The 22,407-nt window shown below is 50.1% G+C and overlaps 1 long non-coding RNA gene across 1 annotated transcript; it reads right to left on the bottom strand.

Moving 5' to 3' along the window:
* Positions 1–5,148: 5,148 nt before the first annotated feature.
* LOC146059206 (uncharacterized) lies at positions 5,149–22,195 on the bottom strand. The gene is made up of 3 exons (XR_014470177.1): positions 22,115–22,195; positions 19,749–19,831; positions 5,149–5,245 (listed from the first exon to the last, which is right to left on the bottom strand). It is a non-coding gene; the product is annotated as an uncharacterized LOC146059206 (long non-coding RNA).
* Between the last annotated feature and the right edge of the window lie 212 nt (positions 22,196–22,407).

Genomic DNA, 22,407 nt, shown 5'->3' with positions numbered 1-22,407 from the left:
CATTACACCACCCGGTATTGCTACTTATTCACATTACTCCACCTGGTATTGCTCCACTGTCACTTACTGCCATCTGGTATTGCTTTGTTTTCCCACTATGCTACAATGCATTGCTTATTATTATTCACATTACGACACACCTTACTGCTCCTTAGTCACATTACACAACACTGAATTACTTCTTATTCACATTACATGTCCCCCATAATGCACCTTTATTTACATTACCATTAATCTCAATATTCACATAACAACTCCGAATTGTGCGCCTTATTCACATTAAACCACCCAGTATTGTTCATTATTCACATAATACCACCTGTAGTGTTCTTTATTCACATTACTCCACCCAGTATTGCTACTAATTCACATTGCACCACACCATGTTGCTCCTTTTTCACATTATACCACACTTAATTGCTTCTTATTCACATTACACCACACCTTATTGCTCCAATTCACATTACACAACACCATTATGCTCCATTTTCACATTACACCAACCCATAATTCTCCACATACACATTACACTACCCCTTAGTGTAACCCCTTAGTGGCATTCCATGAAGAATGGACTCCCAAGGGGAAGGAGAGACACTGATGTTTTGCGTATAGTATAATGGCAGCACACAAGAGTGAATGGCACCACTATACTGGCGGAGTGACTGGTGGAGTATTGGCTTGCCCACCACTGCATGCTGTCATGCAGAGCCGCCCCTAGGCTTGCAGGAAATGCCTCTAGGCATTTGCCTACTTTGCCTATGCCGGGCCACCGACAGGGGGGTGCCCTGGGTACGGCTGTCCCGGGCCCCGGCCTCTGGAGGGGCCTGGGCAGCTGCCCACAGCCTCCCCCTGCACCGGCGCCAGACACGCACAATACACAGTGCAGCCTGCAGAGCGCCGAGCCTAGAACACAGAGGGGCTCGGCGCTCTGCAGGCTGCACTGTGCAGTGTGCGCTCTGGACCGTGGAGGCTGAAGGATCCGGAGGACGTTGCCGCGGGTGATGGTAAGTAATCGTAATGGGGACGGGGTAAGGGGAGGCAGGGTGTGGGCAGGCGGGGGCAGGCATGGAGGGGGGGGGGTGGAAGAGATATGGCGCTGTACTGCTGGGGGCCCGGACTGTGGGTCAGTCCCAGGCCCCATCATTTCTAGTGGTGGCCCTGTGCCTACCGCCAGCAAGGCTAAGGTAAAATGTCAACATTTTGATGTCCTATTTGCAGATCCTTTGGACACTTTTAGTCACTGAGATCTATTGCCACTAGAAGGGTGGGTGGAGGGGGGTAATGCCACTGGTAATCCATTGCCACTGGGGGATCTATTGTAACTAAGTAATGGGAGATAATTTTACAGAGGGGCCTACGGACAAAAAAAAATTATATTTAAAAAGTATTTAAATATACATATAAATGTGTTCTCAATAAAAAAAAAAACAATATATAAGCATTTGTTTACAGCAAAATAGCTAGTTGAGGGATTTCTTCAATACCTGTGTCTGTTTCTATGCCTACCAATTGTTGATAGGAACAAACAAATTCTAGAAAAGAAAAACCACAAGTATTACATAGTGCAAAATAGGGATACTCACTGTGAATCAGGATTAGCACCGCCATGAACAGAGGGAAGAAATCTAACACGGCACCACTACAAGGAGACATGCAGGTGGCAACCGCTGTGCTCTGGCTGCAGGCATGACAGGCAGCAGGAGGTACGTAGAAGTACATCAAGCAGTACAAGGACAAGCCGGGTTGGAAATAATCAGGAGGAAATTACATATAATATTGGCTGGCAGAAAAATGGCCAAATACTATCCATCTTCGGTGACAATAGAATCCACGAGGAATAACTCAAGGAGAGTCATAGCACTAAGCTGTGCACATAACCTATTTAAAAAAAAGAAGGAAATTTGAAATGGATAATTTTAAGTATTTGTCACATGCTGTTATTCAGGAGCTGGACGGTCTTGGAAGAAATGCTCCTCATGCTGCTTTCACACTGCAAAACCTGCTTAGACCCGGTATTTAAAACGTGTTAAATACCGGGTCAAAGCAGGTTTTTGCCCCTTTCAGACCGCATTTTGAGCAGGTTTTGCGGTGCCCTGCATGTTGAGCACTGAGGTCCCGCTCTGTGCATATCTAATGAACTGGACCCACTAGTGCAGTGAATATTTAATGAACGGGTCCCCGCCCCCTGCATATCTCATGAGCGGGACCTGCTCATAAGATATGCATGGGGCGGGGACCCACTCATTAAATATTCACTGCACTAGCGGGTCCCGGTCATTAGATATGCAGGGGGCGGGGACCCGCTCATTATATATTCGCTGCACAAGCGGGTCCCGCTCATTAGATATGCACAGAGCGGGATCAGCTTGTGCTCACTATTGGCTGGGTCCTAAATACCATTTCAGGCCGGTTCAGACTGCAAAAGATACGGGTCTGAAATGGGTAGGACCCTGCTTTTTTACCGTTTCCAAATACCATTTTTTTGGAAACGGTAAATTCCCTGTGGACCTTCCGGACCGCACATATTACTGTTTTGAAACGGTAAAAAAACAGCAAAATACTGGGAAATATGTGCGGTCTGAAAGGGGCATTAGCTGCTTGGACATTGAGACCTGCCAAATAGAAGGCACCATTGAAGTGAGCAACAGGTACTAAGCAATGCATGTGACATAGAGGTGTATTCAATGCGGCCCGCGATGGGGTTTGTACAGTGAGGATGGCTTGTTTTCGCCGTCAGAACATTGAATACTGCCTTAAGCAACAGTCACCAAAAAAAAAAAAAAAAAAACCCTGATGCTGCGTTATATTCCCTGAATTTACAGTAAAACTATTTGTGTCCATGTGTTGGTGATATTGTCTAGGGATTTGCATATCATTTTTCAGTACTTGTTTAGTTTCATGGGTCAGCTCTACGCTACGCTGACAACATAGCCTAAGCTATGTTGTCAGCGTAGCAGGCACCACCGTGAAATTACACTGGGAGCAGGGTGGTGGGTGGCAGAGGGAGCAGGGTGGGTGGTTCGTTGTATACTTACCGATACCTGTGGGCGACAGTCATGGGTGACAGCTTTCAGTCCCCCTCCTCCGGCAGTTACTCCCCGTTGCCAGCAATGTACGTAATTCAGCACATTGCCACTGGGGGAGCATCACATGGTTTCCCTGCTCCCCCAGCGGCACTACGCTAATTGCGTACATTGTACCCTAGCAGTGCCGGAGGAGGGGGACTGAACAATGGCGCCGGGGAGTGACTGCCGTAGGAGGGGGACCCATAGGTGGATCGCGGGGACCCAGTGGACGCGGTGGCCGGCCCGGAGGAGGGTAAGTATAACGCACACCATACACACACACATACATTTCCCCCACTATCCACATCATATTGCCACTATCCACGTCATACCCCCAGTATCCACGATGGCGTGGAGTTGATTTTATAAAGTGTGGCGAGCGCAGCAAGCCACTGAGTCCGAAGCGTGGCAAGCGCAGCGAGCCCCGCGAGGGGACGCGTCCGCTCGCCATGTTTCGGGCTCGGTGGCTTGCTGCGCTGGCCACACTTTATAAAGTCGAGTCCACGCCGACGTGGATACTGGGGGTATGAGGTGGATAGTGGGGATATTAAACATTGTTTAGTTTCAGGGCTACAGAAACTGTTACGTAGTTTACGTAGGCAGCATAGTGCTGTATTGGTATTCTCAATACAGCACTACGTAACTGCCGCCATGAAACTAAACAAGTACCCATTTTTCACCAAAGATCAGATTTGAAAACCATAAAAGTTCCCATTTTACTAGTAAATATGGAAACAGGCAAAATGGCTGATCCTTACCATACACTGACAATCGACACGATAGGTCGGCAAAATGCCATATGTTGAAAATCCTGATTTAACAATATTGATCATTTTATGGTCAGAATTAATAATATGTGAACTCATTTTTACAAAATTAAGATTCGATTTTTTTATGTAATTTATTCACTGCTCTGTGTGCCCCAGGGGATCTCATCGCAACGCACCTCCTGCAAAATCGCATGCGATTGCATGCGATTTTATAGGGTGTGCGATGCCATTACATTAGCTATTCAATAATATAATTGTATGACATACAAAGAGGTTTTAGGCTCACCCCCACTATCCACGCAACCTCAAAGCGTTTCGAGCGGCGGCGGAACGCGTCCTCCGACCTTTTCATACCCCCACTATACACGTCGGCGTGGAGTTGATTTTATATAGTGTGGCGAGCCACCGAGCGGGACGCGGAATACATGTGAAGTAATAAACGTCCCCTCGGCGGGTTCGCTGCGCTCGCCACGCTTCGGTGCGCTCGCCACACTATATAAAATCAACTCCACGCCGACGTGGATAGTGGGGGTATGAAAACATCGGAGGACGCGTTCCGCCACCCCTCGCTGGGCTCGCTGCGCTCGCCACGCTTCGTGTTGGCATGGATAGTGGGGGGTGCGTAAAACATCATTGTATGTCATACAATGATATATTGTATAGCTAATGTAATGGCATCACACACCCTATAAAATCACATGTGATCGCAAAGCGATTTTGCGGGAGGTGGGATGCGATCCCCTGGGGCATACAGAGCAGTGAATAAATTACATAAAAAAATCACACGGCACTAAAATGGCCCATGCGATGCAATGCGATATCACTACGTTAACGGACGTAGGAAATCTGGGCGCCCTGCTAGGAAACAAGTACCGAAATCTCCAGGTTTTTATTTTAAAGCGGCAATCATTTACACGGCAAAATCACACTGGTTTTGCAGTGTAAATGATTGCCGCTTTTAAAAAAACCTGGAGATTTCTTACCAAATCTCTCACTTTCTAATTCTCTCACCCTATCACATTTCACCCTTCATTGGCACATCTGATTGTTAATGTATGGGCTGCTTATGGAAATTTAACAGATTATTGGTGTCAACCTAAGCCCCATAGACACTAAGCAATATTTTAAATGTTATTGCTCATTTTGCCACTTCTGAGCAATATCGCTTAGGGCCAGATGTATCAAGCTTCACAAAGTGATAAAATGGAGAGTGAAAAGCAACCAGCCAATCAGCTCCTACCTGTCATCTTTCAAACACAGTCTGTGACATGGCAGGTAGGAGCTGATTGGCTGGTTGTTTATCACTCTCCATTTTATCACTTTTTAAGCTTGATACGTCTGACCCTGTTGCATAATATCATCAACGATGTGCACTCCCAAAGGTCGTTAGTTATGTCCTCCATCCTCCTGCATGTACAGAAGACAAAGTACATCATTAACGACAGCTATGCACTTGCTGATGCTGGCATCCTACCAGTTCACTGCAGTAGTTATCGCTCGGGGCACACGTTGTGTAGTGTGCACCCAGCTTAAGAATGAAAATCAAACTGGCTTCACAAAGGACAGTGGGTTCTAACCAGGGGCGGATCCAGGAGAAAATTACAGGGGGGGCACCATGATAGGGGGTGGGATGGAAGGGGGAGGAGGACGGATGTTATTGGTGCCAGTGTACATGCTCAAAAAGCGGAGAGAGAGAGAGAGAGAGGAGTCGAGCAGGGAGAGAGTGGGAATGGGATTAAAAATATGCCCTGGCATTTAAAGTACACAGACCCACCTTGGCATCAAAAGAGAAGGGATACGGTCTACAAGCATTAGGTCGACACCAATAGGTCAACATGCATGAAGGTTGACATGACTGAATGTCAACATGCAGGAAGGTCGACATGCTTGAAGGTCGACATAGGCTAGTGCCATTAGGTCGACATGGGGAAGGTCGACAGTGGAAAGGTCGACATGGGGTTTTTCACTTTTTTTTGAGCCGACATGTGCCGATAGGCGGTATTTCATGACCTACCATCCACTAGGGCATGGTAGGAGAATAAATTAGTGCCCGAAGCACGGCGACTGCAGCGAACCATGCGAGGGGACTCGGTGCTATGTTTGAGTGTCATGTCGACTGTAATTCAGGACAAAAAAAGTGAAAAACCCCATGCCGACCTTTTGACTGTTGACATTCCCCATGGCGACCAAGTGCAGACCTAATGACACTGTTGACCGAACCCATGTCAACCTTCAGTCATGTCGACCTTCCTGCATGTCGACCTTCAGTCATATCCACCTTCATGCATGTCAACCTAATGCTTGTCGACCTAGTTCATGTCTATACAATAATCCATGCCCAAAGGGAAGGACGTAGTTGTGTGTGCGCTCTGGAAAAGTGGGTGTGGTCACTCAAAAGGGGGCGTGCCCTTGAGTGTAGTGTACCACACCACACTCCATGTCTCCGTAAAAAATAAATGACTGAAATGAAAAAGGGGGTTCTAACAGTGTTCAACTGGTTCTAACAGTGTTCAAGTGGATCTAAAGGCCCCCATACACTACGCGATTTGGCCCCGATTTCACCCGATTCTGGAGGATCGGGTGAAATGGCCAAATTGCGTAGGGCATGACATCTGATCTGATCCAATGCGCGGTCCTGTACGCATCGGATCAGATCCAGATGTCGGATGGTCTGCACATAAGATCAATCATGTGCAGCCGTCTGGGGGAGCATCAGGAGCAGGCTGGCAGTGGGGACCTGTCCGGGGAGTGGCAGGAGCAGGGACTGGTCCGGGGAGTGGCACAAGATGTAGCGGCAGGCAGGGAGTGGGGACCGCGGCGCAGATGCAGAGCAGAGACTGGGGGCGCGGCGGGAGAATAGAAAGAAATCCTATTCAAAAGACTGGGCAGCCGCTGATTGGCTGGGAACTCAGCCAATCAGCGGCCGCCCAGTCTTTTGAATAGGATTTCTATTCTCCCGCCGCGCCCCCGGTCTCTGCTCAGCATCTGCGCCGCGGTCCCCGCTCCCTGCCTGCCGCTACCCGGACCAGTCCCCACTCCCAGCCTGCTCCTGCCGCTCCACGGACTGTCCCCACTCCCAGCCTGCTCTCCCCCCCCCCCGGATTTTTACATGTGATAATTTGCATCCGATTTATCACATGTAAAAAATGGCACATCAAGTGCCAAATCTTATCAAGCTCCCCCGGGAAGCTCAGGGGAAATCGGGGCTGACTTGACAAGTCGCCCTAGTGTATGGGGACCTTAACAGTGTTAAACTGGATCTAACAGTGTTCAACTGATTCTAACAGTGTTCAGCAAATGGAACATAAAGGGAAAGTGACACTGCTTCATCCACATTTGCAGTAAATGCCACCACAATTTGCTATGACTGCCAGGCGGGTTTAAATAACATATGTTAGGTTACATATATAATAAGCAAAAAAACACAAATATATAAACCAGTCTTTTTACTAGTAAAAGAAAATAAAAAACTATGGGCCAGATTCTCTAAGCTTCAAGTGATAAAATGGAGAGTGATAAAAATCCAGCCAATCAGCTCCTGTCTGAAATTTTTCAAACACAGTCTGTGACATGGCAGGTAGGAGCTGATTGGCTGGCTGTTTATCACTCTTTCTAACACCAGCCCCGCCACCACGCCAGCCCCGCCAGAGGGCACGCGCGCATGAGACGCTCGTGCGACCCCTGGCAACGGATCCTGCCTCCGGTCCCCGCCGCCTCCCACCGTCATTACAGGTACCCCTAGCCGCTCCGAGCGCCCCCCCTAAGCCTGCCCGTTTCCCTGAAGCGGAGACGGGCAGGGACACGCAGCGTCCCCACCGAGAGACTGGCACGCGTGTCCCAGTTCAGTGTAGCCCCTGTCCGCTGGCACTCGCCAGGGGGGGGGGGGGGTTTGGCGACCCCCGCCAAGGATGGCAGGGGCTCCATCTGTATGTCTGAAAAATAGGCTTACAGTCTATAGTACACACTATAAAGTACATTGCCAATGAACCTAGCAGTATGTTTGTAGTGTGTGGGTATCAAGTAATGGTACACAAACACGTGGGAGATCATACAGACCACTTATCTTGTGCACACATTCCCGAATTAATGTATATAAGAGTCCACAGATATGAATAAACCGAATACTAAATTCCCCAAGCTTATTTGGCAGAGTAAAGCCCCCTGAATTTTAACGGCCAAATGTTATAACTTCCAATATCTACGGGTGGAGTAAACTTTCCAATTTGGCTAGCATGGCTAGTAGAGACCAGATTAATAATACAGGTTTTCATTCCAGTACAATTTTGGAACAGGTTTTGGCAAAGTCCTAGTCCCCAATCAGTGGCGTAACTAGAAATGTTGCTCCCACAAGCCAAAATTGACCTTCTATTCCCCTTGCACCTCTCCATCCTCCTGACCCCCCTGCACCTCTGTCCCCCCTTCACCTCTCCATGTCCCCCCTCTCTGTCTCCCTGTCCCCTCTTCACCTGTCTATCCCCCTGCCCTCCCTGCACCCCTGTATGGTGTGCAAATAATATATATATATAGAAAACATTTAAAAAAAAACTTGACAAAATTGCTGCCATTATTTACCTAACTTGTTCAGGCAGACAGCAGGATGGGGCGGGTGGCAGACAGCTGACGGGCAGTGGAGGTAAAGTGTCGCGCTAGTCCCTGTCTCATCCATGATCCATTGTAGCCTATGATCCGTGCCAGCTACTCGCGGCGCAGGCTGCAACTTCACAGCGCCGGCAGTTGTAACAGCTTCCAAAGAGCAGTGCTACGGTTGCTAGCATGCTCTCTCCCCCCCACCCCTCCCCCCCCATAGTGCTCGCTTTTCATTGGCTGGCTGCCCCTCTATACAGCAAGTAGAGGAGCGGTGCTGCGGCAGCCACAGTGGAAGTACAGAGCAGACTGTGTGGAAGGGCGAGTGACAGGCAGGGAGAAAGGGGGAGGGGCTCTCTGGCTTGCTGTGTATTGGATGCCCCATGGGTGGGTCATGGGGCCGGTCAATGAGCATCCTCACCTACAACCAGAGACGAAGAAGAACTGAAGTCTGCATATTGGCTGGCAGGCTGCTGCAGCTCACAAAGAACTGCAGCCTCCGGCTCCGTGATCCTGCGCCCTGGTGGCGCCGGCTCCCCCCGCCACCGCTAGGGCTGCGGACTCTTATCTACGCCACTGGGCGAGAGTGATATTTGCAACAGGGTGACAGCAGTGACTGACTGATGGATGGTCCGGGAATGACAACAGAATAAAGGTGAAGGCAGTGTGGGGGTGATGGTAGTTTGTGGCTGACAAAAATCATAAAATAATATTTCAGTTTACTTAACGTATTGAGTTACAGTATAAAACGTCATGCAACATTTGTTAATTGGAAAAAAAAAACACTTGGTCAACATAAGATGCCTTTAGATGTGATGGGACATAGCGTTTCGATGTCCTGTCACATCCAATTAGATTAGTGTATGGTTGGTATTAGATTTTTGGTTTGTTAAAAATCATATCAATCATGCTGTGGTATTGGCTGTGCTTTGTATATAGTGACTGTGTATATAGGGGCACGCTGCTCTGTGCTGTGCTGTACTGTGGTATTGGCTGTGCTCTGTATATAGTGACTGTGTATATAGGGGCAGGCTGCTGTGTGCTGTACTGTGGTATTGGCTGTACTCTGTATATAGTGACTGTATATATAGGGGCACACTGCTGTGTGCTGCGCTGTAATCTGTGGTATTGGCTGTACTCTGTATATAGTGACTGTGTATATAGGGGCACGCTGCTGTGTACTGTGCTGTACTCTGTGGTATTGGCTGTACTCTGTATATAGTGACTGTGTATATAGGGGCAGGCTGCTGTGTGCTGTACTGTGGTATTGGCTGTACTCTGTATATAGTGACTGTATATATAGGGGCACACTGCTGTGTAATGTGCTGTACTCTGTGGTATTGGCTGTACTCTGTATATAGTGACTGTGTATATAGGGGCACGCTGCTGTGTACTGTGCTGTACTCTGTGGTATTGGCTGTACTCTGTATATAGTGACTGTGTATATAGGGGCAGGCTGCTGTGTGCTGTACTGTGGTATTGGCTGTACTCTGTATATAGTGACTGTGTATATAGGGGCACACTGCTGTGTAATGTGCTGTACTTTGGTATTGGCTGTGCTCTGTATATAGTGACTGTGTGCATAGGGGCACACTGCTGTGTGCTGTGCTGTACTGTGGTATTGGCTGTGCTCTGTATATAGTGACTGTGTATATAGGGGCACGCTGCTGTGTGCTGTACTGTGGTATTGGCTGTGCTCTGTATATAGTGACTGTGTGCATAGGGGCACACTGCTGTGTGCTGTGCTGTACTGTGGTATTGGCTGTGCTCTGTATATAGTGACTGTGTATATAGGGGCACGCTGCTCTGTGCTGTGCTGTACTGTGGTATTGGCTGTGCTCTGTATATAGTGACTGTGTATATAGGGGCAGGCTGCTGTGTGCTGTACTGTGGTATTGGCTGTACTCTGTATATAGTGACTGTATATATAGGGGCACACTGCTGTGTAATGTGCTGTACTCTGTGGTATTGGCTGTACTCTGTATATAGTGACTGTGTATATAGGGGCACGCTGCTGTGTACTGTGCTGTACTCTGTGGTATTGGCTGTACTCTGTATATAGTGACTGTGTATATAGGGGCAGGCTGCTGTGTGCTGTACTGTGGTATTGGCTGTACTCTGTATATAGTGACTGTGTATATAGGGGCACACTGCTGTGTAATGTGCTGTACTTTGGTATTGGCTGTGCTCTGTATATAGTGACTGTGTGCATAGGGGCACACTGCTGTGTGCTGTGCTGTACTGTGGTATTGGCTGTGCTCTGTATATAGTGACTGTGTATATAGGGGCACGCTGCTGTGTGCTGTACTGTGGTATTGGCTGTGCTCTGTATATAGTGACTGTGTGCATAGGGGCACACTGCTGTGTGCTGTGCTGTACTGTGGTATTGGCTGTGCTCTGTATATAGTGACTGTGTGCTGTGCTGTACTGTGGTATTGGCTGTGCTATGTATACAGTGACTGTGTATATAGGGGCACGCTGCTGTGTGCTGTACTGTGGTAAAGGCTGTGCTCTGTATATAGTGACTGTGTATATAGGGGCACACTGCTGTGTGCTGTACTGTGGTACTGGCCTCCCGCCCCCCCCCCCCCCGGAAAGGTGGGCAACCCTCCCTGATTGCGGCTCACCCCCCCCCCCCCCCCTGACCGCGGCGTTTGAATTACCTTATCTGCAGATCTCCGGGGAGGGGCTAGAGTCATAATCACGTCATTTAGCCCCGCCCCCTCCACGGAGATAGTCAAATTGAGCCACTTTCCTTCATGGGGTGGGGGCGGGGCTTAATGATGTCACGTTTAAGCCGTGTAATTCCATGAGTAGTGACTCGAGAGCCGAGTCATCGATTCAACACACTCCACCAAGCTGAGCCTTGTGTATCAACTCATTTCAATGAATCACTTTGCCCGTGACTAAGCAGCAGGGTTATGTTATGTATTTAATGTCTCCTGGCTTGTGTGACAGCAGCGTTCGGTCCAATCACTATGTGGGGCTGTCAGTCTCATATGCAGCAGCTTCATGCAGGGAGCCGGCTGCAGTCTCCTTCCCCTTCTCATTGTTAATAGCCCCTAGATGTGCACCTGCTTACACAGCTCCTCAGTGGCATGGAGCAGTACTAGTCTGGTGTTCCGGAGTTCAGACACCATTCAACTGTGCCGATTGATAGGCAAGCAGGGGGGTTTCCAGGTGCTAAGAAATTCCCCCTTACCCCCTGCGTGTGCGCATACATACACACTGGATGACTTTGAGCTGAAAGACGCTCAAAACAGCATGTTTGAGTGGCTTTCAGCTCAAAGCCGCCCAGTGTGTATGCCCTGGCAATGAGCGCTGCTGCACGCTCCTGCATCATCTCCGGGAAAGCCGCTCATCTGCTGGTTATTCCAGCAGATGAGCGGCTTTGAGGACGGCTTTGCATAGCACTGCGCTATGCAACGCCATCCTCTCCCCTCCGTCAGCGCCGGGCAGGGGGAAAGCCGCTCAGTGTGTTTGCACTGAGAGGCTTTCCCCGCAGCGATGACCACTATCATCGCTGTCAATACACGCTAGGCATAGTCTCCCAGTGTGTATGGACATTAAGAACTGCAGTTCATTGTCACTGCCTTATATTAAACTTTAAAACCAGAGTGATATTAAATCCTGCACAGCCAATAAATCTGGCAGACACATGGGGTCATTCTACTTGATTCGCCCCATTGATGATCTGCGTATGCGCATGTCTTCACTGCGGGCACCCTCAGAGATTTGCATAGTCTCCGAGGCACTCATAGCGGGGTCGGGAGGAATTGGGGGAATGCTGGGTGCGCCCAGGAAAACAATGGATGTCCCCATGTGAACGGAGGTGAGCAGCTGACATCACCAGATGTCAGCTGCCTGCCCTGTTCTCTGAGTAGGGCACCGCTAATCTGTCACCATCGATGGATTTAGATTAGCAAGAGTTTGAGAAATCATTCGATGGTCAGCAACCATCGAATGATTTAGGGCCCGCACGCAAGGCTGCGAATGGATGTGTACGCAAAACATCCATCGCAGGCCTGCGGGGACATTCCCCATCCAGCGTGGGGCGAGTATGCATGCGGGTGGCGTTAATTCGCTCGCAAAGCAGCAAAATTCGCTGCATACAGTACAACGCCTAAATATATATATTTATATAAATATATATATATTTTTTTTTTAGTTTATACAATATTGTAACTACGTTCATGACTAATAACGAGTGTAGATACAAATACACAAGTCTGCTATGTACAAGTCACGGGGTAGGCAACAAAGCCAGCTGCTGTGTAACTATATCTCCCAGCAAGCCCTGCCACAGTTTTGCTTCTAGGCTTGGGCTGCAGCATGCTATAGGTAAACTATGGCCGAGCATGCTGGTATGACCAGAGTGTCACACACAGGGGCGGATTGGGATTTTAAACCAGCCCGGGATATTTCTCAAAGCAGCCCTAATGGGGGTGGGATCCTCCAGGCTGACTACGCCCCCTCACGAGAATTCTCCACCACAGTGAGGGCTATTTCACACGCTCCGGCTCCTGCCGGGCGTCGAAACCCCGCACGGCGAAAAGAGGATTTTGGTACTTACGATAAATCCATTTCTCTGAATCAGCAGGAGACACTGGAGATTACATCGGGTTTAGAGCTGGGAATGCTGGGAGCTAGGCACTTCTAAATTTGTTTCAGGGCAGGCTGGCTCCTCCCCTCTAAGACCCATCAGACCCCCAGTTAGAAAATTGTCCTACTCGAGGAGATGGTAACAAAAAAACATAATTATAACAACTTGCATACAACAATCATATGTAACTCTATTAACAGACCGGGCCTGAACTGGCCACACAACAAGCAGGATCATGAGCTGGGAGGGCGTCCAGTGTCTCCTGCTGATTCAGAGAAATGGATTTATCGGTGAGTACCAAAATCCTCTTTTCTCTCTCATGCAGCAGGAGACACTGGAGATTACATCGGGGTGGTACCAAAGACCGTTCCCCGGGCGGGTGAGCTCTGTGGATCCTGCAACACCAAACGACCAAAGTTTGTCGCCGGTGCTGCAAACGTGTCAAATTGGTAAAAGCGAACGAACGTGTTCACTGATGACCATGTGGCTGCCCTGCAAAGCTGAGAAGCCGAAGCCCCTCGCCTGGCAGCCCATGATGTGCTTACTGACCTGGTTGAATGTGCTGTCAACACTGACGGCGGAGTCTTTCCTGCGTGAATGTATGCTTGCCGAATCGTCAGACGAATCCATCTGGCCAATGTTTGCTTTGACGCTGGCCATCCTCTGCGAAAAGCATTGTATAGAACGAACAAACAATCTGATTTTCGGATCGATGCGGTTCTTTTGACATAAATCTTTAGAGCTCTAACTACGTCCAAGGAGGATTGAGACGTAGGAGCACCTTGAAAAGCAGGGACCACGATTGGTTGATTTATGTGGTAAGAGGACACTACCTTAGGTAGAAAGGACGGGTGAGTCCTCAATTCTGCCCTATCTTCGTGGAATACTAGATACGGCGCTTTGCAAGATAGTGCACTCAGCTCGGACACACGACGTGCTGATGCCAGGGCGAGCAGAAGTACTGTTTTCCAGAACAGAGATTTTAAAGGAACTTCTTCCAGAGGTTCGAACATCTCTGATTGGAGGAACGCCAGGACTAAACTTAAGTCCCACGGCGGAGCCGGTGGAACAAAGGGGGGTTGTATTCTAAGAACCCCTTGTAGGAAAGTTTGAATTTCCGGAATGAGGGCCAACCTCCTCTGGAATAGTATAGACAACGCAGAGATCTGTACTTTGAGTGAACCTAGGCGGAGGCCACCATCTAGACCTCTTTGAAGGAACAGTAAAAGCCTGGATAATTTGAACACACGAAAAGGCCACCTCTTGCTTGTGCACCACTCCGCGTAAGATCTCCAAATGCGATGGTAGTGAACAGCTGAAGATGGCTTACGCGCTTTTAACATAGTGGGAATGACTGCCTTTGGAATCCCCTTTTCCTTCAGGACCTCGGATTCAATAGCCACGCCGTCAAATGGAGGGAGGCTAGGTGTTGATGATGGAATGGTCCTTGTAGTAGTAGATCGTGTCTCTGCGGTAGTGGGTATGGTTGGTCGGCCAGCAGCTGTTGGATGTCTGAAAACCAACTTCTCCGCGGCCAAAACGGGGCGATTAGAATTGCCTGGGTTCCTTCTCTCTTCAACTTCTTTAGCACCTGTCCCAGTAATGGTAGAGGTGGGAATAGATACACTAGATTGAACGTCCACGGAATTGCCAAGGCGTCGGTTGCTATGGCCCGCGGATCTCTTGTTCTTGCTACGTACCTTGGCAGGAGGTGATTTTTTCTTGACGCCATTAGGTCGACTTCGGGAGTTCCCCATCGCTCTGTGAGTTCCAGAAACACTTCGGGATGCAGTGACCACTCCCCCGGGTGTAGATCCTCCCTGCTGAGGAAGTCTGCTTCGAGATTTTCCACTCCCGGAATGAATATGGCTATCAGATGTACTTGCCAATCTTCCGCCCACTGAAGAATTCTGGTGACCTCTGTCATTGCTTGTCGGCTTTTGGGATGCGGTCATTCGTCAGACTGCATTTAGGTCTACAGTCATTAGGTAGACCCCACTAGGTCGACTGGCAGGAAGGTCGACCTGACTTAAGGTCGACATGGGCCAAGGTCGACATGACTTAAGGTTGAATTTGCATAAAGGTCGACATGAGGAAGGTCGACTGGTCATAAGGTCGACATGGGTTTTTCACTGTTTTTTGAGCCGACATGTGCCGACAGGCGGTATTTCATGCCCTACCATCCACTAGGGCGTGGTGGGAGAATAAAATAGTGTGCCGAGCGCAGCGAGGCACCGTGCCCGAAGCATCGCGAGCGAAGCGAGCGATGCGAGGGTCCGATTCTCATTGCCAACTGTGTCCATGTCGACTGTGTCGACATTCGGATAAAAAAACAGTGAAAAACCCATGTCGACCTTATGACCAGTCGACCTTCCTCATGTCGACCTTTATGCAAATTCGACCTTAATTCATGTCGACCTTGGCCCATGTCGACCTTAAGTCAGGTCGACCTTCCTGCCAGTCGACCTAGTGGGGTCGACCTAATGACTGTAGACCTAAATGCAGTCTGACGAATGATCCCATTCCCGGCTTTTTGTGCCGCCTTGTCGATTTACGTACGCTACTGCTGTTGCGTTGTCTGATTGGATCTTTACAGACTTCCCTTGAAGGAGATCCTGTGCTGCTATTAGGGCATTGTAGATCGCCCTTAGTTCTAGTACGTTGATCGACAATAGACTCTCTTCCACACTCCATCGTCCTTGAAGTCGAAGGTGGAGTACCACTGCGCCCCACCCTCGAAGACTGGCATCCGTTGTCAATAGGATCCAATCCCATATTGCAAAACGGCACCTCTGTCTGAGATGGTCGGAGTGAAGCCACCACAATAGGGCGTGGCGGGCTCGAGTGGATAATTGGATCTGTCTGTGTAGAAACAGATGTGATCCCGCTCCTTTCTTCAGTAGGTCTAACTGGAAAGGCCTCGAGTGGAAGCGTCCCCACGTTATAGCAGGAAAGGCTGCCACCATCTTTCCTAGAAGTTTTACACACAAGTGTAACTGGACCCGACGGTAACTCAGAATTTGTCGAATGAGCCTCTGTATGTCGCTGATCTTGTCGTTCGGCAGAAATACTCTCTGCTCTCTTATGTCCAGCCAGAGCCCCAGGAACAGGATCCTCTGTGTTGGTCTGAGCGAGGACTTCTTGAAGTTGATGATCCTGCCCAATCTGGTTAGGGTCTGGACCGTCAACAGAGCATGTTGTTCCAGCACTGCTGGAGATGGTGCCTTGACGAGTAAATCATCTAAATACGGTATTATAGTGACCCCTTTGTTCCGGAGGTACGCTACAATGATCGACAGTGTCTTTGTGAAGACCCTGGGTGCCGACGATAATCCGAACGGCAGGGCCCTGAACTGAAAATGTTCTCTTCCTATAGCAAATCGCAGATATGCCTGATGAGGCTTCCATATTGGTATATGTAGATAAGCATCCTTGATGTCCAACGAGAGCATGAACTCGTTGTGTTCCAAGGATGCTATGACGGAGTGAACAGACTCCATCTTGAAGGGTTGGTAAGCAACCATCAGATTGAGTGATTTGAGATTTAAGATGGGTCGAACTGACCCATCCGGTTTGGGCACTACAAAGAGATTGGAGTAGTAACCCTTGCTCCTTTGGGTAGAGGGCACTGGGATGATTACCTGTGCAGCAAGTAAGGTGTCTACTGCACCCTGAAGCGCAATCTTTTTGTCTTGTGCAATGGGGAGAGCTGTAGTGAAGAATCGAGCGGGGGGAGGGAAATCGAATTGAATCCGATAACCCTCTGAAATTAAGACTGCGAATCCAAGGGTCCTCCGTTAGAGAGAACCACTGGGTTCTGAAGTCCAGTAGTCTTGCCCCCACTATCGACTCTCCTAAGAAAGCTGGCAAATTGTCATGCCACTGGTTTTTGTGTTTGCTTGGGCTCTGTATGGGTGACAGCGGCCTGAGGTCTACTTCTGGCCCGAGTACCTCTTGTGGAGTGGAAACCTCGCCCCCTTCCTCGAAAGGAATTCTGTGGGCGAAAGGAGTTGAACGACTGAAATGACGGCCCTGTGTATTGGCGTCTAGCAGGTGGAGGTGCTGTTGGCAAGAAAGCAGATTTTCCACCCGTTGCTTGGGCTATCCATTTGTCCAATTCAGGGCCAAAAAGGACCTCTCCCGTAAACGGGAGACCCTCTACTGCCCTTTTAGATTCAGCATCTGCCTGCCATGAGCGGAGCCATAAAGCCCTTCTGGCGGATATTGCGTTAGCTGAAATGCGTGCAGATATCAAAGAGATATCTCTAGCCGCCTCTCCTAAATAGTTAGCTGACTCTTTTATATGTTCCGCCAGTTGTCTCATTTCTTCTGGAGCCTTCAATAATCATATCCGCCCACTTGGCATTGGCCTTGTTTACCCAGGCGGAAACAATAGCTGGCCTAAGTTGAGCCCCAGCCGCCATGTAAATAGTTTTAAGGGTGGACTCTAACTTACGGTCTGACGGGTCCTTTAGGGTGCAAGCACCTGGGACCGGTAGAGTAGTCTTTTTTGATAGTCTGGACACCGATGCGTCCACTGGAGGCGGGGTCTCCCACTTTCCTAGGGCAGAAACTTCAAAAGGGTAAACTGTTGGAAAACGTTTTGGAATTTGGAAATGTTTGTCAGGCTGTTTCCATGCTGCTAGCAATTTATCTTGGTTTGGACAGGGGAAAACTATGGAGGATTTCTTTGTCTGTCCAAAAAGGTCAAACTCCTGTGGTTCTGGAGCTGGATCGTCTGGTAATTTTAAAACTTGTTTTACCGCTACAATAAGAGCTTCCACTCCCATGTGTGTAGGTTCAGGTTCAGGGAGAACCTCCTGTACCTCTTCCCATTCTCCTTCCTCCATTTCATTATAAGGAGCATGATCCTCCTCTGAATCACCCTCCCCCTCAGAGTATACAACCTGTAGAGGACGCTTTTGTCTCACAGGTGCTGCTCTTTGGGGATTTTGCATGGATGTAGCCAGGGTGTCTACAGACCTAGCAAGAGTAGCCACCCATGGAGGTTCTGCACTACGGTTTTCTGCTAATTCGGCAGATAACCTTTCCATAGTACCTGACAAGAGAGATACCCATTGAGGTGTGGGCGCCTCCCCTGAGTCACCTGCTTGGGAAGCTGGGGGGGAAACAGTGCAGGCTTTACATATATTTGTCTTTCCCTCTGCAGAGTGCTGTGTAAATCTAGCATTACACAAAGTACAAATATATAGCTTCTGTGAAGCCTTGGTGCTTGATCTGCCGGTCATGTTTACAGCACAAACCCGGTCTTGTGGGATTATATTCACTCACACCTGCACGCACCCACACACACACACACACACACACACAGAACACAGTTCAATGTAACTTGGGGTGTTGGGTCCTGGAGGTTAGTAACCACCACCTATATGCCCTGTACTTGTCCTCACAGGGACATAAAATTACCCCACACTACTGTGCTGTGTAGCCCAATGCTGCTGAACACCTATTGGGGAGAAGCAGACATTAAAAGGCTTTAGTGTGTGTTTAATGGCCGCGCCATGCCCGCTATCATACAGCCTCAGGCTTCTTCCCGCCTGCACCCTCACCCAAAATGGCGGCTTCCCGCGCTCCCTCCGACGCGCTGCTCCGGGCTTCCAGCCGCGCACCCGTCCCTTAGCCTCCAACAAGCACCAATGCGTGCACCGCCGGAGACCGGGGGAGCGCGGCTCTGACACCCGCGTCTGCTGAGGGATAGCGCGCGGTCGCGTGGGCAGTAATGGCGGTACTCACTGTGTCTGTGTATGACGGTCCCTTCGTAGGCGGCCGCAGGAACACTAAAGTCTGGCAGACGCCTTTAGTGAGGCTCTGACAGGCTGCTTGGCTGAAAACCAAGGGCGCAGGACACCCGGACCCACGCTTTTGAAGAAGCAGGGAAGGGTTCCTCTTCTGTAGTTTCTTCCGTTTGGAGCAGTGTAAAAACTGTGACCAGCTCCCGTGGCACAATTTTCTAACTGGGGGTCTGATGGGTCTTAGAGGGGAAGAGCCAGCCTGCCCTGAAACAAATTTAGAAGTGCCTAGCTCCCAGCATTCTCAGCTCTAAACCCGATGTAATCTCCAGTGTCTCCTGCTGCATGAAAGAGAAAAGCTGTGCCGCACACTGTAGTTAATAATGGACACAATTATGTCCATTCACACGGGACGGCCACGGCCTGGCCGCCCGGTTGCAGCCGGATCCCACCACTGGAAGGGACGGCTGCCAGGCTGTGGCCATCCCCACCATTCTAAACTCCTGAGTGCGGCACGGCATCTTGGCCGTGCAGGGTTTCGCCGCCTGGCAGGAGCCGGAGCGTGTGAAATAGCCCTTATGCTGCAGGCCAGGGTGTATGAAAGATTAGGATTAGGCTGCGGGAGGGGGATGAATGTATAGGGTTAGGCTACGTGTGTGTGTGTGCGTATGGACAGAGTTAGGCTGTGTATGTGTGTGGATAGGGTTAGGCTACAGGTGTGTGTGTGTATGGATAGGGTTGGGCTACAGGTGTGTGTGTGCGTGTGTATGTATGGATAGGGTTAGGCTACAGATGTGTGTGTGTGGATAGGATTAGGCTACATGTATGTGTGTGTATGGATAGGGTTACTCTGTGTACTGTATGTGTGTAGATAGGATTAGGCTACAGGTATGTGTGTATGGATAGGGTTAGGCTACGGGTGTGTTTATATGGATACGGTTAGGCTTCATGGGGGTGTGTAGTAGCTACTAACCTGGCCTTCACGTGGTTGAAAGGAGTCTGCTTTTTGGGAAGATGCACCGGCCCGGGTTTACCTCATGTCACTGCACTCCATCTCTGGAAACATAGAAACATAGAATTTGACGGCAGATAAGAACCACTTGGCCCATCTAGTCTGCCCCTTTTTTAAACACGTTACCTCAAACCATATTTGATCCTTATTTTTTTGTAAGGATATCAATAACCTATCCCAATCATATCTCCAGCGGGGACCTCTGGTTCCCGGGATCCTTTTCATGAAGCCTTGGCAGCCTCCTGAGCTGACACCTCTCTCTCACACACCCATACAGTCTTCTGCCTTGCTTTTTCCCCCCCTGCACAGTTAGCCACACAACCCAGTCAGGGCCTGCAGCAGTACAGAGCACCCCACACCGGCGCAGCTCAGGCCAGCATGCAAACACTGCAGCGCTACCTGCAGGGGAGCAGAGGGAGGAGGATGGAGCCCTGGTCCACGGCCCAGCCAGCGGGGAGAGCAGCCAGTTCTAATGTTATGGGCCGGCCAGGGACAATCTGCCCATCGATGTACTGATATCTACGGATAGACACTGATACACACTGATACACATTGTACTGATATACACTTTAGTAATATATACCAAAATATACTGATACAGAGTGATGTACTGACATACACTGATACATACTGATGTACTGATACCAGATCCGGCCCTAACCAATTTGATGGCCATGGCAATATTTTGGCTTGTGCCCCCTAGCACTGCCTCGATGCATACCACACATAGCACGGCAGGTCCAATCCCTCTGCACCCCAGTGTGGTGCAGCACAAGTTGTTACCTGCTCGTGAGGATAGAGGGCGGGATGTTCTGACATCTGCAGCCCCCCTTCTCCAGCCACCGCATTCTTAATGATCGCTCATACTCTAACATATGCAATCATTAACACAAGGGACAGCTCTTACAATGAGAGCTGTCCCTTGCGATGCGGCCACGGCGCTGGACTTCCGGGTCTGTGACCCAGGAGTCCGTCTGCGCATGCGCAGAGAGCTGGAGCCGGTCGCAGGGCATGCTGGGAGGGATCCGTGACGGATCCCTCACACAACGCTGCGGTAAGAAGCCCATAGGCTTCTGCAGGTAATCTCCAGCTTTTGCTGGTGATTCCCTCCGCAGCGCTGGCACTGCTGAGGGGGGTTAGAGAATATGGAAATGCAGTAAAAACCCAGATAACGGGGTTTTTACCGCATTTCTGGGCATCCCACCCAGAAAGATGCAGAGGAAGCAGAGATACAAAGGCCAGTAAGGAAGGTATAGGGAGATGTAGGGATAGAAAGACTGTAGGGAGGTTAAAGAGGTAAGGGGTAGTGAGACGTGGGGGTAGGGATGACATAAAGAGAGACGCAGGATGGAAGAGAGGGCATAGTGAGATGCACAACGCTAGGAAGGGCGTAATGAGATGCAGGGCAGGAGGGAAAGCATAGTGAGACACAGGGCCAGTGGCATAGCTACATATGTGGAAGACCGGGCGGTGGCTTGGGGGAGCGACGCCAGCAGGGTCTATGGTGGGCGCTGCTGGCTGAACTGACAGACGACCGAGTCAACAGTGAGCGCTGAGCTGGTACCGCTTCGTGCATATCTAATGAGCGGGGACCCAGCGCAGTGTATATTTAATGAGTGGGTCCCCCCCTGTGCATATGCTCAGAGCTCACTGCTGCCTGGGTCAGTTCAGCCAGCGGCGCCCATAGTTAATCGCCTCGCCCCTTCTTCTTGGGGGGGGGGGGGGGGGGGGGCGGGGGGGGGCGCCAGAATTTTTTGGGCAGGGTGGGGGGGGGGGGGGGGGGAGAAAAAAATTTCTAACTACGCCACTGCACAGGGCAGGAGGGAGGGCATAGTGTAATGCAGGGCAGGAGGGAGGGTGTAGTGAGACGCAGGGCGCGAGGGTTGGCGTAGTGAGATGCAGGGTGCTTAGGGATGATGACGCGTTGAGACACAGGGCACTAGGGAGGCTGTAGTAAAACGCAGGGAACTAGGAAAGTCATAGAGAGATAGACAGAGGGGCGAGATTCATGTGACACACACTGACACTCCACACACACTCTAAACGGGATGCAGTTAAAATCCCGGCGGTCGGGATCCCGGCGTTCAGAATCCCGACGCCGGAATCCCGACCGCCGAAATGCCGACACCTTCTCCCTCCTGGGGTGTCCACGACACCCCTGGAGGGAGAATAAATTAGCGTGCTGAGCGTAGCGAGGCACCGGGCCCGCTGCGTGGCGAGCGCAGCGAGCCCGCAAGGGGGGGCGATCCACGTCCCCCCCTTGTCGGCATTTCGGCTGTCGGGATTCTGAACGCCGGGATTCAATACTGAATCCACTCTAAACACACCTTGCCTTCTACTTCCTGGCTGCTGGGATACTCTGCTCCTTTTCTTGCACCGTCATGGCAGGGCTCCATATAATGGTGTCCTGCTCCAGTCAGACATACTGTAGGGTGAGCTGGCAGGTTGCTGCAGCTGCAGTGCTCAGTCACAGTAGGTCACCGGGCTCCGAGTCCTGGCCTGCTGCAAAGTCGGGGACGTGGCCTAATCACGGACCTCCGTGGCCACGCCCCTTTTATGAAAACAAGCTCCTCCAATGTAGGAGCAGCAAGCACATTAAGCAGGCCTGGAGAGGGGACAG

The sequence above is a fragment of the Crinia signifera genome, chromosome 2, assembly GCF_055691185.1.
Source record: "Crinia signifera chromosome 2, ASM5569118v1, whole genome shotgun sequence".
NCBI classification, from domain to species: domain Eukaryota; kingdom Metazoa; phylum Chordata; class Amphibia; order Anura; family Myobatrachidae; genus Crinia; species Crinia signifera.
Note: the sequence above shows the minus strand (reverse complement) of the source record. Positions and strands in the feature narration are given on the sequence as shown.